This window comes from Puma concolor, chromosome D2 (genome assembly GCF_028749965.1).
Source record: "Puma concolor isolate L17-30 chromosome D2, mPumCon1.1.hap2, whole genome shotgun sequence".
Lineage (NCBI taxonomy): Eukaryota > Metazoa > Chordata > Mammalia > Carnivora > Felidae > Puma > Puma concolor.
This window is the reverse complement of record NC_141677.1, coordinates 68,816,919-68,835,444: the sequence shown is the minus strand read 5'-3', so window position 1 is coordinate 68,835,444 and position 18,526 is coordinate 68,816,919. Positions and strand designations below refer to the sequence as shown.

At 52.6% G+C, this 18,526-nt stretch overlaps 1 long non-coding RNA gene across 1 annotated transcript; it reads left to right on the top strand.

Moving 5' to 3' along the window:
* Positions 1 to 1,120: 1,120 nt before the first annotated feature.
* LOC147576159 (uncharacterized) lies at positions 1,121 to 10,254 on the top strand. Its single transcript, XR_015241823.1, has 3 exons — positions 1,121 to 1,247; positions 5,087 to 6,044; positions 9,419 to 10,254. It is a non-coding gene; the product is annotated as an uncharacterized LOC147576159 (long non-coding RNA).
* Positions 10,255 to 18,526: the final 8,272 nt, after the last annotated feature.

The following is an 18,526-nucleotide window of genomic DNA, read 5'->3' as shown; positions in this document are numbered from 1 at the left end:
GGGGGTGGGGAGTTGAAGCATTACACACCCACCATTATCCTGTTGATGTAAAAACACCCAACTGTGTACTTAGGCGTATGAACGTACCTGTACAGGGAGCTCCCAAAGGGTAAACAGAAAACAACAGCTGCTTCTGGAGAGGGGTCTTTGGTGCTCCCCATGTTTTAGTATGGTTTGACTTTTTTCAGTAACAATGTGTTGATTGTGTATTAAATAAGGTAACCGCTTTTCAAAGAAAGGCTCTTGATATGTTGGGGTTTCAGACCCCTCTGAAAAGCTTTTGAAAACCATGGACCTGCTCCCCACCTGCGCCCCTGCCTGCTAGAAGAATCCCCAGCTGGAGGGAGAACCAGATCCCTGAAACTGATCTCGCTCCTTCCCTCACAGAAGCCCACCTCCTTTTCCATCTGGGCCACCGTGATTTGCTTTTCCCCTCTCCCCAACGCATACCCAGCCCCCAGTAAATTCCAGCCTAACTGTCCTCCGGGCCAGTGGTTCTCAAACTGGTGGCATCAGACTCACCTAAGAGGTTTGTTAAGGTGGATTGCTGGAGCCACCCTGCACTTAGAGTGGGGTCTGAGTTTTCTTTTCTTTTCTTTTTAATTTTTTTTAATGTTTATTTATTTTTGAGAGAGAGAGAGAGAGAGAGAGAGAGGGCATGCAAGCAGGGAGGGGCAGAGAGAGACACACGCAGAATCTGAAACAGGGTCCAGGCTCTGAGCTTTCAGCACAGAGCCTGATGCAGGGCTTGAACTCAGGAACAGCGAGATCATGACCTGAGCCGAAGTTGGACACTTCACTGACTGAGCCACCCAGGCACCCCTGAGATTTCCTTTCCTATCGAGTGTCCAGGTAATTTGATATGATGGATCCTCCTGCTAGACTTTGAGAACCACTGCTCTAGGTAAAGGGCATTACTTGTGCCTTTTAGGGTTCACCTGGAATCTGAACGGGGCTCCAGTGGGGAACAAAGGCTTGTCCCCTCTCCTGTGTGGAGGTGAGGAGAAAGGACAGTATCCCTGGGAATCGCTTGGGGGCAGGGACGGCGGGGGGGGGGGGGGGGGGGGGGCGGGGGGAAGAGTTTTCTGCTCTTAGGGGTTGGGACTAAGGTGCTTGCACTGGAAGACGTCATTGTCTGTAGAAGAGACCATCTCGCCCAGAGCTCTGCTTCTCCCATCAGCCGGTGCCTCTCCTCTGCCCTGAGACAGAAAGTAGGACTGCAAAGGCAAGGGCAGGAGGAGCGAAAGGTAAGAGAGCCTCTGAGCTTCCCTTTACTCTCTTCCGGGCTCTGAGGTTCTCGCATATTGAGAGAGAGGGTCTTACCCCACCCTTCCCTCAAGGAACTTGATTGAACGAATCCGTGTCCCTGGCACCCGGCCCAGCAACTGGCACGGAGTCAGCGCCCTGTGAATGTACAGGGAAGGACAGAGAGGTGGGAGCTCAGCCCAAACATCCAGGCTGGACCCAAAGCTGGAAGGAAGAGAAGGTTCTCTAAGGTACTTTTCCACTCCTTCCCTTTCTGGATCCTGCCCTCTGGCAAGTCCCAGTTCTCCCTCTGTCTGTGGGAGCAGCTGTGGGTTGTTTTTTTTTTTTTTTTTCTTCCCTACTGTGAGTGTATCCCACCCTGGGGGTATATTCAGTTTAAGGGAGGACTCACCACCCACCCCAGTGAATTAAACCCCAAGGATGGAATTTGGGGCCTCAGGGCTGGTGTTGTCGTACAAGGTCAAGATTCTGGAGCAGTGGGTTCCTGAAGGCCTCTCCACCCCAGTCCACATCAGATTAGCCCTCTGGAATCTCTTCAGGCCTCAGGGGGAGTGATCAAGGTGCAGTTTTCCCAGAGACCTGCTTTGTGGGAAGTGTCCTTGGTGTCCCCACAGGGGGCCCTGTGTGTGAGAGGCGCTCCTGGAGATGAGCTCAGCTGTTGTTTGGAGTGTTTGCTGGGCTGCCCCGGTGCCAAATCCCGGCAGGGGCAGAGATAAGCGCCCTTACCAAGTAGAAAGGCAGAGGCCTCGGCTGCCTGCCAGCTGGGCCGCAGAAACGGCCGTCAGGTCTGCCCCTTGGGAGACTGAGTGAGGGGTGCAGCCTCATATGCCCCGCCTCCCATTTCCTTGCACCTGCTGGTGGGCAGGTGATTGTGGGTAGTGACCTGTGGAGGGACAGGGACACACGGAGCAGCTGCCGATGCGAGGTCAACGTTGTAAGGCCCAACAGCCAATAGTGACTTCTCAGGAGACCAATTCAAGGGCTCCTCTGTTCCCCCTCCTCCTCTGCAGAGGTCAGCCCAGGCCAGCCCTCCGTTCACTCCCCTACCACTCACCCCATGCTCGCTCTGGCCTGCACTGTGCCGGGCTCTGGGTGCAAAGGGAACGAGTCTTGGCTCCTACTGGAGGGGTTCCCAGCGGTGTGGACAGAGAGAGGCAGCCCAGCACAACAGGCTGTGAGAGCCATGTCTGTGGAAAGCCTCTCCTTCCATACCCACACTGTGAGCTCTGTCTCTATTCTCCCATTTGACTGATGCCAGCTCATGTTTCTTGAGCTCTGGATCTCAGAGAAGGGCTTGCCATACCTTCTCCATCCTCATCATAACACAACACAGAGAGACTGTGAACCCATTTAACAGAAAAAGAAACTGAGGGAGAGAGTGACTCAGCAGTTCCCCTCCCCCACCCCCATCCACGCCTTGACTGCCCTTTGTTCCTAACTGTTCCTTTCCCTGCAGTTAAGATTCCTGAGACCCAGGTACTGGCCTCCTTTGTCTCCTCTGTCCTCTTTCCAACCCTGTCCCCACGCCCACCCCTGCAGGATCTCGGGTCGTGCCACACCTCCCGTATCTGGATCAGAGGCTCCCATGCCCTCCAGAGATGTACCCACACTGCTTCCCCTGTCTCCTGGGCATGTCCATCTGGGCATCCTGCCAGAGCTCAGCCCACCGTGGGCAAGCCCACCATCTCTCCAGACTTCTCTCTGACTGTTGATGGTGCCCGGTGTTCCTGGCCATCCGGGTCATCCTGGTTTCGGGTCATCCGGGACGCTGGGAGGCGTCTCTCTGTTGCCTCCATCCGGAGCACATGATGCTCTGAGGTACCGCTGGGGCAGATGGGACGGTGACATTCCACTCAGAACTCTTCTGGTTCCAAGTGACAGAAAACTCTTATTGGAACCGCTGTGACCGGTGATAGACTGAACTGAGCTGGTGTCAGACACGGCCGAACCCGTCATTTCGATGGCACCATCAGGTTTTCGGCTCAACACACACTTGATGCTGGCTGGCCCTGCTTTTCATCCCACAGGGTGGCAAAATGACCATCAGCTGAGGTCTCACACCCTCTAGGACAGGAAGGAGGAGGCCAGTGTGCCTTTGGGAGAAGGGCTACAGGGAGATCACGAAGCAGGAAGGGCAGGCAGGGGCCAGTCCTTAGGGCCCTCCCTTCTCCGCTTGCAAGGCCCCAGGGGTCTAGGCCTGTCCACCTCCTCCAGGAAGCCTCCAAACCCTCCCTGCCTCACCGGTGCAGTCTCGCCAGTTTCCCCAGCTAGAATGAGAGGTATGTGAGAATTGCAACATGTTCGCCCTTTGCCCTCGAGGAACTGAGAAGATAGCATCTTTTTGGACTCCGCAAGAGGTGTGGCAATCCAGTCTGTGGACAAGAGCACGTGGGTGAGGACTGAGGGGAAGTAAGGGGAGGTGTGGCTGACCTCAGGCTGGAGGGTAGGTGGTTAGGGAAGTGTGCACATCTTCTGTGCACTACATTGAAATGGCAGTCGGGTCAGGAAGACCTTGACTGTGCTCACCACTCCCAGACACTGGATGGTGATGGGGTCAGTCCCCCCGGTTACCCAGGCCCTTTGTCGGGGAGGGGAGCTCAGTCTCGCAACCCAGCCCAACGCTGACCACTCATCCCCTGCCCCCACCTAATTTAGAGTTGTATCTGGGTCTAGGAATACTGCGTGCAATCCACGGTATTTTATTACTGGTTTCCATGAACAAGTATTGACAGGGTACCTGCTCAGGACCCAGTGAACGCAACAAGCAAATTATCCATTTACCAATGGATTTTTTTTTTTTTTTTTTTGAGCATCTATTACTGTGTTCAAGGCCTCTTATAAGGCCAAAGTAAAGTGAAATGCTTGGTTCCAGAAACCACATTAGCCTAGGTTTTTGTTTTTCCATTTTTAATTATTGATGACAGCAGCTTCAATACAGATATCAGAGAGCTGCTTCCTGCTCTCAGTCGTGAAAATCTTGGTTTGACCTGGCTTTTAACTATAATTATTCCCTCCGATCCTCCCTACAAAGAGTTCTTTTTTTTTAAGATTTTATTTTTGGGGCACCCGGCTGGCTGAGTAGGTTAAGCGTTCAACCCTTGATTTTGGCTTAGGTCATGATCTCATGGTTCGTGAGTTTAAACCCCATGCACTGACAGTGCAGAGCCTGCTTGGGATTCTCTCTCTCCCTCTCTCTCTCTCTGCCCACCCCCCCCCCCCACTCACACTGGCTCTGTCTCTCTCAAAATAAATAAACCTAAAAAAACAAGATTTTATTTATTTTTATTTTAATGTTTATTTATTTTTGAGAGAGACAGAGTGCAAGTGGGAGAGGGGGAGAGAGAGAGGGAGACACAGAACCTGAAGCAGGAGGCTCCAGGCTCCGAGCTGTCAGCACAGAGCCTGACCCTGACACGGGTCTCGAACTCATGAACCGTGAGATCATGATTTGAGCCAAGGTCAGATGCTTAACCGACTGAGCCATCCAGGTGCCCCTATTTCTTCTTTATTTCAGGAAAGAATCAAGAAGAAAATTTTCAATGACCCATACCCTTGCTACTCAGATGACCCTTGTTTCTTCTTAAATGCATACAGCAAAGAGTTTAAATGCTATAGAAAGACACAGAACAAGAAGTAAAACTCTCTCATTCCTCCTTCCCCCATTAACCAGTTTCTCTTCCTAAAGGTTTGTGCTGTTAAGAGTTCTGTAACCATGTCTCCAGAAAAGGTTTAACGCATTTATCAGCATTATAAATGCATTCTATATATCCTATTCTTTTTTAAACATTTAAAAAAAAATTTTTTATTTTTTATTTTTGAGAGAGACAGAGTGCAAGCGGGGAAGGTGCAGAGCGAGAGGGAGACACAGAATCCGAAGCAGGCTCCAGGCTCCGAGCCTTCGGCACAGAAGCCCGCTTGGGTCTCAAATCCACAAACTGCAAGATTATGACCTAAGCTGAAGTCAGACACTTAACCGACTGAGCCACCCAGGCACCCCTGTATATCCTATTCTTAGAAGGTTCTCCCAGAAGTTAAGAAAAGTTGCTCTCTCTGCCCTTTCATTTTTATGTTTTTTCCCCCTGTCCTGTCATATCTGCATTTAAAAAATAGAGGAACCAGGTTTCTTGTGCTCCCCGGCCTTACACCAGCTGGGTGACAGCAGCAGGTTATTTCACCTCTCTGAGCCTCAATTTCCTCATCGTAAAAGCAGGGATTCTGGAGGGGGTGCAATGATAATGTGACTGCAGCAAGGCCTGGTTAGCTGGTAGGCGTTCCACAAAAGTCAGAGCATTCCCTCAGCCCCTTTCGGAAGGAGGCAGGGGCGCCAATTCTAAATAAATGTTACAGAAGGGCCTGTCAGCAGTTGCCTCTCAGAATGACCTGTCACTTCGTTTCCCGGCTGCAGGAAGAGGAGCGTGGGAGTCTCCTGACAGGAGATGACGGGGTCACACGAATTCCTCACCCTCAGTGTTGGCTCCCACCCCAGGTGCTCAATCGATCCGACTCTGGAAGGCTGGACCCATCTGTCCTGGGTTGGGAAGGAATCCCTGCTAACAGCTGGGACAGGCCCCTGATATATGGCCCCTGTCACCTCCCCCTCTTCTTTCTCTGATCTCAGGTTGTAAGACCTCCCCGTGACCCCGGCCTCAGAGGGCAAATGGCTCACAAGAAAGGTCTTTAGCGTCCTCCGAGGTCCAGAAGGTGACTTGGCTATTGTCAGCAAAACCGTGTGCAGCCCCGGGAAATCAGAAGGAAGGGCAAGATTCCAGCCCAAGCAGGTGGGCTGTGGGTGGGCTGAGGATGGCAGAGGGTGGATGGAGGCCATTTGTCCTGTGCTAGGAAGCATCTGCCACAGGGCTGGTCCTTGGCAGGTGTTGCTTCCTTGGCTCTCCCAAATGCACTCCCACTTTGCAGATGAGCAACTGAGGCTCAGAGAGTTGAGCCAATTTGCTGTTCAGTGAGTAAGAGGCAGAGCCAGGACTGGAGTCTGATTGTGGAGTTCAGAGTTTCTGTTCGGCCCCTATGCCAGGCATGGGTGGGGACCAAACAGGGCCCCCGGAACTCAAGGCCACAAAAGGGCTGTCCACTCACAAGCATAGGCATCCTTCTCTTGGGGTCTGCTTTTATTAGTCCTGTTCTCTCAGTGTCCTCAGTGTCTCGAACAGCGCCTGGCACATAGTACGTGCTCAGGAAATCTCTGTGGAATAAAGGAAAGAATGGACACCAAAAATGGCTGGTTCTCTAACTAGATGAAGCCCCAATACTCCAAGACTGATGCTCCCTAAACTTGTCTCGGGGCTCTGTGACAAATGGTGTGAGCTTAACACTGAGCCACCAGCCAGATTTTGGAAAGGGGCGCGATCCCTACTCTCTTCAATAGCCTCTTTGCCTTCAGTGTCAGACTCTTCCTTCTCTGTGACATGCAGTGAGGGCTGTGGGGTACCAAAGCCCAGGCTGCTGGAGGACCATGGCCTCCTGCTGACATCCCCAGACTGGGGTCCAGGCAGAGAGGCACTGACGAGAGGGGTGGGGATGGGGTGCTTAGCAAGAGCGTGTCAGGTCACACTGGCTCCAGATGGCCTCCCAGGGCTGGGAGATGGAGGCCAGAGTGGGCTGAAGGTCACAGGGAGTCAGCCTTGGTTCTGTCCTGCTGAGGTGCCGTCCCAGCTCACAAGGGAGACAGACGCCCACAGTCTGGCCTACAAGGAACACATATTAACAGTAAGAGCAGAAATTGAGGAGCGTTCACCACGCATGGGACACAGGGGCCTTTCGTGTAATTTCCTCCTTTACAAACACTTTGGGGCTAAGTACTATTGTATCTTAATTGTGCCGCCGAGAAAACAGAGGCACAGAAAAATTAGGCTGTAAGTGGGATTTGAGCTTCAGAGCCGGCTCCAGAGTTGGGTTTGGCCTCCCTTGTGTCTGATCACCAGGACCCATTGTCAGGGTCAAGGCTAGGCCTCTGAGAAGACTTCCCCACGGGGCTGCTTTCTCCAGCCTCTAAGAAGCACTCCATAAGCATCTGGGCCCCACCTGCCTCTACCATCCAGGTGAGCCGTGGTCACCTCTGAGCAACTGGGGGAGAAACAGAGAAAGCCAGCGCTGGGGGTGGGGATGGTCCAGAAGGGCCCTGGGGAGGAGGAGAGCTGGTGGAGAATTGGCCAGATGGACGACAGGAGGAATGGTCCTCTGGGCCGAGAGCGGAGCTTGGAGAGGCCCTGAGGCATGTGGTATGTGGTAGAGGACAGTTCAGTTAGGTAGAGACCGGGCGTAAAGGGCATGAGCTTTGAAAGATAAAACTAGAAGGCGCCCACACAGAGCATTAGGGCTTCATCACTCGTCCAGGTGTGGAGGCTGAGACAGGTTCTGGGCACTGCAGCCTCAGGGCTAGCCAATGGTCGTGGTAGCCAGACCCCAGGATATGTGGGGCACACATGCTCTGCCCCCACGCCCTCACAACACCCCGTGAGACCGGACCTTCATCAGTGAGGCCTGGTAGCTTCCTACGAGCCCTGAGCTTCCGGGTAAGAAGCCCAGCTCCTGCTGGAGAGGCTGCGTGGAGAGGAGGTGAGCCTGATGACAAGGGAGAGAAGCCCAGTCATCCCGGTGTCCGTCCCAGGCCTCGGCTGGCCCCCCAGCTGGCCGGATGGGACCACACGTAGGATCCCTGTCAGGATGAGTAGAAGACGTGGCCCAGCTGATACCCTAGCAGAACAGAGATAAGGTGTCTCCACCAGGCCCTGCCCAGGCTGCAGCACCATGAACAAATCAGTGACTGGTGTCCTAAGCCATGAAGTCTGGGGTGCTTTGTGACTTACAACAGATATTTGAAACAGAAATTGGTCAGGCACCTGGCCTTGGAAGTGCTGAACGAAAGCATCAAATGTGTGTGAATCACCAACAAAGATGTTTTTCTCCTCGTCCCCGTGGATTGGAGTGGCTCACCCAGGCCATCCCAGTCACCCTTCTTTGTTCAGTCTTTGTAATTGACTCACTTGTGTAGGTTTCCTGAGCCCTGGCAGCAGGTTCCCTGGGGCCAGGGCCAAGGGATTCCCTGTGGTTCTCCACCCCACCCCACCCCCGCCAGCCCCATCCCCTCCCCACCACACCCCCACCACCCGCAAGAGTTCTGCAAATAGTGAGGGTGCAGTTCAGAGAGCTGTCTGATCCCCACCAGCAGCTTCTTCTACGTCAGGCCTTCATCCAGAGCCAGGGCCTGGCAGAAGAGAAACCTTTAGAGCCCAAGTGCCTGGTTCAAAACCCAGCTCTGCCACTTGTTTGTTGTATGATCTTGGACAAGTCAAGCCACGCCTCTGAGCCTCTGTCTCCTTATCTGTAAAATGGGGAGAATAACACCTGACCTTGTAAAAGTAAATGAGATAGCATTTGTAAAGAGCCTTACACAGAGCCTGGCATATAAGTGGCCCCCATACGTATCCATATTCCTCTCTCTTTATCTACAAATGAAGGGAGAAATTTTAGGTTCCAATGACCCCTCCATACACCACCCCTTCAGCCTCTTCTCCACAGGTCAAGGCTGGGTCTGCGATTCCAGCATAAGTCATTGTTTGTGGCTGAACTGTCAGTGCCATGTTGCAGATCTGCTGGGATGAGGCCAGTGATGGAGCAAGCCTCCCTTTCAGAATTAGGAGACCTGGGCTCCAGCCCGCCCCTCTGCCTGCTGGCTGGGAGACCTTGGGCATGTCACTTGACCCTCTGTGCAGTGGGGCTAGCAGTTCCTGCCCTGGCCTGGCAGAGCTGCTGTGAGGTTCATGGGTACCCACGGACATGGAAGAACTTTACCACTAGCATAGATTCAAGCATGCATCTGGAGGATGTCATTTTTAGCCCCTTCGGTTGAAATTGGTTCCCTAGAGCTGTGCCATCCCAAAGTAAATAAAATTAAAAACCCAGTTCCTGAATCACACTAGCCCATTTCGAGCACTCGATAGCCACGTGTGGCTGGTAGCTACCAGATTGGAGAGCACAGATAGAAAATATTTGCCTCGATGCAGAAAGTTCCACTGGACAGCATTGCACTAGGGTTTCCACAAAAGGATGACCAGTGGGAAGGAGAGGGAGGGATGAAGAACAAGGAAGTCTGAGCAGAGATGGAAGGGTGGCATGGAGTTTTATGTTTGTTTTGCAGACACTGTTTGCTGACCAGATTCAAGGATGGCCACCACCTTTGACTTCCTGCTAATAGCCACGCTGGGCAGCTTCTCCAGAAACAACATGTTCTCACTGTGAGATCAGGGAGCACGAGGGCTGCCTCCAACAGGAAGTGGCCAGAGCAGGCCAAGGCCACGGGGCCAGGCTGAGCACTGAATACTGATTTATTCCTTGGCTTGGCTGGTGGTTGGGTGGGTCCCTGGGCTGACAGAGCTTCTCTTCCTGTCCCCAGTGCAGTCTGGCAGAGGGTGTGGCAGCAGCAGGGGCAGAAGTGCCAGGATGATGATGCCTGACCTTGGTGCTAAGGGACCAATTAGCCAGTCATGGGGTGAATCCCATGACCCTGCTGCCAATGCTTGGAGGCTCCCTGAGCCCCAGATCCTCTCCCACTGCAGGCCATGGCACCGGGACTCCAACACGCCCAGGGTCACCGGCACCGGCCAATGTAGCTTGACCAAAGGGACAGACCCCAAGGGCCCGCTCCGAGGGAGGCCCAGCTGGGAGGAGAAGCCAGAGAATTCATGTTTTCTCACTTGCTTGGTAGAGTTCCTTCCTGCCCACCGCAAGTCAACATACAAGCCGTTCTCGTGTATGTATGTGGACTCACATACGGCAGGCACCCAGACACGCACAGGCAGATCCACCCGGAGATGGGGGCACAGACACGGACACCCTGACGCATAAAGCAGATGTGGCCCCCTGGGTGCGGCGCATGACCATATCTACACATGTGCAATCACCAGCTACCAGTGGCCAGAAGGCCCCCTTGTCCTAAACCAGAAGCCTTCCATTAGCCTAAGTTTAAATTGTGTGTTTCCAAACAAAAATAGTCCTAGGGGCCTCCCTGGCCCTCACTGGCTGCCAACCAAACACCCTGCAGTGCCCCAAGCCCCCACACCCTGCACATGGGCTGGGGGAGGTGGTCACGGGCTGCACATGTGACACTCTGCTCTCAGCCAGAGGCTGCTTCTCTTGGAACAATGAGAACGTGAGAAGGCAGCACCTGTTCTTGGCGCTCCCTGGGCACACCTGCCTCTCCCCCTCTGCCCCCTTGGAATCCTCCCGACAGCTTCACCTTTCCCACAGGGCTTCCGGCGCCCTCCCCACCCCCTGGAGCAGGCAGGCGGCCGGACAGGTGACAAATCACAAGTCATTCCCCTGAGCAGGTGTGTACCAGGCCCAGGGGCCAGGGCAGGAGGCCACGCTTGGGGTGGGAGTTCCTAGAAGGCTGTGGGGCCCTAGAGTGTCATGGGTCCGTGTCCAGAACCCTGTTTTTAGCAATCAGTCAGAAGTGCCAGGAGCAGTGGCTGATTCCACCCCCCTGACCCCCCGCCTCAATGCCACGTTCACCTTACCCATTAGCTTTTATGAACTTAGCCACCTACTTGGGGCCAGGCTTTCTTCTCAGACCAGAGTATCACAAGAGATTCTCAGAAAAAGCCCAGTTCTCATCCTCCAGCCCCAGTGGGACGGACCACCCCTCCCCTCCAGCCCCCTGCTTTTCTGCCCACCCAGCAGCTGCCGGCAGACTTAGGTGCTGGCAGGCCCAGCTGATCTCCAGCTTTTCAACCTGCCTTGAGGCTGGCAGGTTATCAGTAGCCTCAACCCCAGACCCAGTGGGGGTTTGAAATAAAGTCACCCATCCATCTCTGAAACCATACGAAATGTCTGTACCAACTCAGAGAACTAAATTTCTACCTGGTTTGGGACGCCTGGGTGGCTCAGTTGGTTAAGCGTCTGACTTCGGCTCAGGTCATGATCTTGTGGTTTGCGCGTTTGAGCCCCGATTGCAGGCAGCACGGAGCCCACTTCAGATCCTCTGTACCTGCCCCCCCTGCTCCTCCCTGACTTGTGCTCTCTCTCTGTCTCTCTCAAAATAAATAAACTGAAAAAATATATCAGGGTCCACCTGGGTGGCTCAGTTAAGTGTCCAACTTTAGCTCAGGTCATGATCTCATGGTTTGTGGGTTTTGAGCCCCGCATTGAGCTCTGTGCTGACAGCTCAGAGCCTGGACCCTACTTCAGATTCTGTATCTCCCTCTCTCTGTCTCTGTCTCTCAAAAATAAATAAATGTTTTTTAAAAAGTTTTCAAAATAATGATTTAACAGATCATTTAAAAATATCAACTTAAAACCACTAACAGTTAACATTATTTACACAATAATAGTTCACTTAAAAATGACAATACCTGCCATTAGAATGTAAGCAACGATATAAACTACAAAGACAGGTATCTTTATCTATTTTGCTCACCCATGTGTCCCGATAGCCTAGACCAGTGTTTGGCACATTGCAGGCACACAGTAGGTGTTTGTTGAATAAAGTGCTTGCTATGTGCTAAGCCCTATCTAAGTACTTTTCAAATATCAATTCACTGACTCTTTACAACGTTGTGAGATGGGTGGCATTATTTCCATTTTGCATACAGGGAAACTGAGGCACGGAGAAGCAAAATAACCTACCCAAAAAGGCACACACACCCAGTGACGGGAGGCTTTGCGCTCAAGCAGCCTGGCTCTGGGGCCCAGGCTTTTGACTGCCCTTCTCCCACTGCCTTCCCTGACAGCAACACCATATCAAAGCAATTATGCTATTTCATTGAATATTTTTTGTTTCATTTATTTGACAATCACTTACTGACATCTGTTTCTCCCACCAGACTGCCACTTCCCTGAGGCCAGTGGAGGGAGGTACGTCTCAAACTCAGTAAATGATTCACAGTTGGTAGAATGAATGAATGAATTTCCTTCCATCCCACTGTATACATGTCATCCACCAAATGGCTTAGAAATTAGGAGGCGGGGGGGAGGTGCGGGGGAAAGGAACCAGTGGGGGCTCCAGAGTCCAAATGGCTGGGTTCAAACCTTCATCCCTACCTTTTTCTAGCTGTGTGAACTAGAACAGCTTACTCAACCTCTGAGGGCCTCAGTTTTGTCATGTTGTTGTCTGTTAAATGGGGATAATAATAGTTTTTGCCTTCTGAGTTGATGTGAGAATTCGGTGAGATAATGCTTGCTCAGAGCTTGGCACACAGTAAGGGCTCCATAAATAGCAGTTATTATCACTGTTAATATGGTGTTGGTGTGACTGCTGCTTGCCCTGTATCTGATGTGAAGTCAAGGCCTCCTATTAGCCCTTCCGCAGGCCACAGCCAGCACGCCTGCAGCAGGCACGACCCACTCCTCCCCATCTGTCACGGTGAATCCTCCGCCGGTTCCGGTCAGAGCTTACAACCTACTTATTAGGTTAATTAGATGCGACACCTTTCTAAAGATACCCCTGGCTCCAAAGCCAGGACCTAACATCTGGTGGGGCCAAGGATCTAGGGAATGACAAGTTCTCACGGGCCTCTAGTGAGAGCAAGTAAGGCAGGGTGGGGGGAGGGACTGCAGGGACTGGGGGAACTGTTTCTTCCTCTTTAGGGATTATGGGCTGGCTCCTGGAGTCTTTGGGTAGGATTCCCAGGTAAAATACAGATGCCCAGTTAAATTTGAATTTTACATAAATACCAAATTTATATCTCAATATAAAAAAAGTCCTAAATATTGCCCAGGCATACTTCTATTTTTTAATTAAAAAAATTTTTTTAACGTGTATTTACTTTTGAGAGAGAGACAGAGTGCAAGCAGGGGAGGGGCAGAGAGAGAGGGAGACACAGAACAAGAAGCAGGCTCCAGGCTTGAGCTGTTAGCACAGAGCCCGACGCCGGGCTCGAACTCACAAAATGCGAGATCATGACCCGAGCTAAAGTCTGATGCTTAACCAAGTGAGCCACCCAGGCTCTCCGTTAAAAATTTTTTTTTTTAATGTTTATTTATTTTTGAGAGAGAGACAGAGTGTGGGCGGCGGAGGGGCAAAGGGAGACACAGAATCCGAAGCAGTCTCCAGGCTTGAGCTGTTCGCACAGAGCCTGACTCGGGACTTGAACTCACAGACCGCGAGATCATGGCGTGAGCCAAAGTCGGATGTTTAGCCAACGGAGCCACCCAGGCACGCCTAGGCATACTTCTATTAAAAAAGTATTTGTATTTGTCTGAAATTCAAATTTAGATGGGTGTCCCTTTTTTACCCCCTAAGTCTGGCAGTTGAAACGCTGGGGCATGCGGGAGGGTGAAATGAGGGGGAGGGAAGGCCCGAGTGTTTGAAGGAGCAGGAACAGGACTTGGCTGGGCCCTGCACTTAGCAGCCCTGGCACCTGGGCTCCACTCCGGGCCTCCTGGGGCTCAGGTGAGGTTGCCTGGGGATCTGCTGGAGCCGCCCTCGCGGAGGGAGGCTCTGCTGGAGGAACGGGGCGCTGTGGCCAACTCCGAGTTGTTTGCACTTCACCAACTCCCTCGGGCACAGGCCCCCTTCCTGGTGAACATCCTGGATGTGAGGACCAAGAACAACAGCCCTTTCCCCCGAGAGGTGTTGACACGCAATCCCAGGATCACTGCTGGCGGGGAGGGGTCTCTAAGGCCCCAGTGGTGTCAAACACGGAAGACCAATCCCTTCTATTACAAGAGGGCCCCCGAGAAGGCGAGGGGTTGTCCAATGTCACAAGGGGAGTCGTGCTGAAGGGAAACCTAGACCATGGTCTCTGGACATCTCAGTCCTATCCCTCCATGCCTACCTGGTTACCTTCCTCTGCCTGTTGGGAGAGGAACAGTTGTTGCCAGAACAATTTTGATCCTCAGACTCAGCAGGCTTCAAACTAGACCCATCATCTCCCCTCTCTAACCTGCAATTCTACCTGGTTCTACAGCTCAAGACATGGTAGCCCATCCACCCAGCTGGTAAACCAGAAACCTAAGCATCATCCCGGGCACTCCTTCTTGCCCTTGTCCCATCAATCACTAAGCCCTGTTCATGCCACCTCCTTTGTAGCTCTTGACTTTGTTCGCCTCCTTCCATGGCTACCACTGCCCGCATCCAGGCAGCCGTCATCTCCCTCCCAGCGGCCACATCAGCTGCTCATTGGCCGCCCTGCCTCATGGCCTCCATCTCCAGTGCATTCTGCCCCAGCAGCACACAAAACATGAATCTGTGCATATCAACCTCTCCCCTCCCATCTTACAGATCCGTCACTGGCTTCTTATTTTTAGGATCAAAATTGGCTTCCTTAACGTGGCTTACAAACTTCTTTACGATCTAGGCCTGTCTGCCTCTCCTGCTTCTACTTCCTCCCATGGGAATCCCTCCATCCACCGTACAGTGGACCTGAACTTCCTTCACTCCTTCGATGAGCCAAGCTCTTTCTTGCTTCAGGGCTTTGCATGTGCTGTCCCCCCTGGCCGCCTCCTTCCTGCCACCCTGCCCTTCCTGGCTAACCCCTACCTGTCCTATCGTCCATCAGACCTTTTTATAGCCTCCATGTCCTTCAGAAAGCCTCCCTTCATCCCTGCCAATCTTCAGAGGCTGAGGCCCTATGAGGGCAGGGGCCAAGTCTAGCACGATCCCTGCTAGGTATACAGTAACCACTGTGGTGCCTGGCACACACAAGGGGCTCACTAATTATGATTTGCAGCCATTATTACAAGTGTCTGGATCATGCCAGATGCAAGTGCTGGGAGGAGAAAAGAGAGGAAAGGACGGGTCAGCCCAGCAGTCTTTCACTTCCAGCCACACAACAGAATTGCTTTACAGAAATATTGATGCCCAGGCACCACTCCAGAGATTTTGATTCTTTGGATCTCAGGTGAGACCACGCATATGGGTAGTTTTAAACTTCTTCAGATGTTCTGGGGCACCTGGGTGGCTCAGTCAGTTAAGCCTCCGACTTCAGCTCAGGTCATGATCTCACAGCTCGTGCATTCAAACCCCAGGTTGGGCTTGTGCTGACAGCTCAGAGCCTGGAGCCTGCTTCAGATTCCACGTCTCCCTCTCTCTCTGCCCCTCCCCTGCTCGTTTTCTCTCTCTCTCTCAAAAATAAATAAACATTAAAACTATTTTGTTAAGCTTCTTCAGATATTCTCATGTGCAGCTGGAACCTAGAGGCCCTGGGTGAGCTCTAAATCCAAGGGCATGGTCTCACCTCAGTAAATTCTTGCTGACTGGTTTCCATTCCTACTACTCTCTGCTGGGGGCGGGGGGTGGGAGGGGGAAGCGTGCCCCCAGACATTTACCTCTGTACCCTCATATTCCCTTCCTTGAGGAATGGCAAACTGGGCCGAGGACCAAAGTTTCCCCCTCTGCCCACCCCCGTCTGCCCACCCCATATACGCCCTCCCCAGTGGAGCCAGTCGGCAGCCTGCCATTGGATTTATGGGGAGACAGCCAGGCCCCGGGGAAGCACAGGGGCTGGGGTCGAGCCCAGGAGACCAGGACCTCCGTCTCCTGCCAGAGCTGGCTCCCGGGAAGTTCAGTTGGTTCAACAAATATTTGCCGAGCTCCCAGGCTGGGCCAGGTACTTTGCTGACTGGCTGGGGAGACAGAGGTGAATCCGGTAACTGCGTCTGACTGAGGATCACCACCACCATATCCGGCCCTGGGCGGGGGCTCTAGCTGTTGGCACCTTAGTCTCCAAATCCACTTCCACTATCATCTGAGCAAAGAGAAAGCTGTGGGCATCATGTCCTCACCCCTGCTGCCCTCCATGTTTACTATGGCCCAGCGTGACTAGAACGGTTGCGTCTGAGGCTCCTGGGAAGCTTGTTAAAAACACAGGTTCCTGGGCCCCAGCTCTAGAAATCTGATTAGAAGGTCTGGGGTGAGGCCCCGTGCTCTGCATTTCCAGCAGGCTCCCCAAGGGATTCTAATGGAACAGGTCACTGGGGATTTCAATGTGCAGCTGCCTTTAAGCACCACGGCAATCTTACCCCCACCTCCACCCCAGGTTGGTTGATGCATTTTGGGGAAGGAAGTAGGTGAATAGTGGCTGGGGGCCCGGCCCCACCTGGCTCTGACTAACTTGCATTACCATACCCCAACATTCTCCAAGCGGGCCCTGGGGGCACCGGGCTGCACGACTTGATTAATCCTCACCCCCACCAGGATAAACTGGTGTCATCCCTAATTTACAGATCATAAAAGGTCAAGGGACTTTTCAAGGTCACAGAGCAACGAGACCTAAATTGGAGTTCTGACTCTCAGGTTGCTCACAGACCCTGGGAGAGACTAACTTGTACAAACCACCAGCAGCTCCAAGCAGAATGAAATCAGCGTGCCAAGGGAGGTAAATACAAAGTGCTTAGCACGTGCAGAGAAAGAAGCAGTTGAAGCCCATTGGGGAGTGCTGGGCAGAGACCCCAAAGGAGGTGGCGGCCTTAGAGCTGGATCTTGGTAGATGAATTCAATTCTGATATTCAAAGAAGGAGGGGGAAATACCAGGCGGAGAATACAACGTGAGTGAAATCACTGAGGTCGGGAAACACATTACTATGTGGCACAGTGGGTGGTCTGTTGGGTCCCAGTGTAAGGTGCATGAGGGAAAGATGACACAGGAAAGGTCCACCAAGGCCTCTTTACTTGATGAGCACTGGGAAATGGCCAGTGGAAATGGAAATAATTGTCCCTCCCTGACATTTGTCTCAGGCTTGTTGTGAAGATAGAAGAAAATGGAAGACGGGAAAGGGTGTTGGTGAGACCATTGGGATAGAGGAAGTCAGAATCAGAGGGTGGGAGCCATGTGTACAACGATATACTTTGGCTGGAGACCCCAGTGGCATAGCCACAAGACACAGGGGCATCCAAAGAAGGTACAGAACATGCATAGGAGGAAGCATGTGCCATCTGAATCCACAGAGAGAAAGAGGGAGAGAGAGACAGAGACACAGACACAGACAGGGAGAGAGAGTTCAAAGGCTCATCTGAAACAGGACTGCCAACAGGCCTGTTTTTCCATCCGGAGAGAACCCAATGGTCAGAATTTTGTTTCCTAGAGAGCTGCAGGGGCAGCTGCCTGGAGCCAGCCTCTCATGGAAGTCTGGACCAGCACCAGGCTCTTCTCCAGCATGGAGAGGATTGTGGGAGACACTGCAGCCAGAGGCCCTCGGAGTCCCTGAGGCAAGAGTGACGTGAGCTTGACCTGGACATCTGAGGACGTCCGGTCCAACTCCTTGCCTTGGCAGGAATCACTCCTGTAGCGTTCCCCGAGGGGGCTACCCACACCCACCTCACTCCAACCGTTCTCAGCCCCTGGGTCTCAGTCATTTTCCCAGCTCCACTCGGGGCCATTGCTCAACCCATGTCAGGAGCTTGAAGCCTCACAACTCCAGGAAGTGAGTTTGTCAATCTTAATTTTCCCAGGGAAAATATAACATCAAGAAGTCCACACAGCCAGCATGTGGAAATGTGGGAAAGCTGAGACTCAAACCTAGGTCTCAGATGCTAAGGGCTGGGCTTTCTCCCACTGTTTCATGCACCTAACCTCTTAGAAACGGGCTGAGCTGTTCTCTGCACACCCCACATCTGGAGGTGAGAACACTAAGAAGTCAGTTACGTCAGGGCAAAGTGTGAGTTAGTGAGCTCATCAGAAAATGCTTCCTGGAGAAGGAAGTACAATTCTGGAGGAGGGACCTGGTAGGCCAGTCTGGAGGCCTTGGCCTCTCTGGGTGCAAGCTCTGGGCTTGCCTGGTTCCCTCAGGGGCAGGGGAGCTGTCTTTCCAGAGGGACACAGCCCTGACTGAGGCCTGTTGATTCCTCCTACCTGGATTTCTTCTGGGTCTGTGGGTATTCAGTCCTCAGGAGTCTGGAAGAGCACACACTATCCTGACACCTTTGATACCTATGTATATAGTCCCCTTGTTCTCAGAATCTCCTGGGGCCACATTCACATCCTCAGTGCCTCAGGCTGCAACATCCCCAGAGTCCAATGTGTGGGCCTAACCATTGATGTCTGAGTCCAACAATTCATATTCATATCGCTCAATGACACACTGGCTTCATGGTGGAAACGTCCCTGTTTGGGGGGAAGACCACTGGTGTGTTTTACATTCGTGCGACCAAAAGGCCCATTTGGTCATTTCCCTCCCAACAAAGGGCAGGAGAGTTCAGAGGTGCATGACTTTGTCTGTGGAATGACCAGACTTTCTTTTCTTTGTTTCCTTGGTTCTTCTTCTTCTTTTTTTTAACCCTCTTCCCTTCCCAAATCCTTACCTGTTCCAC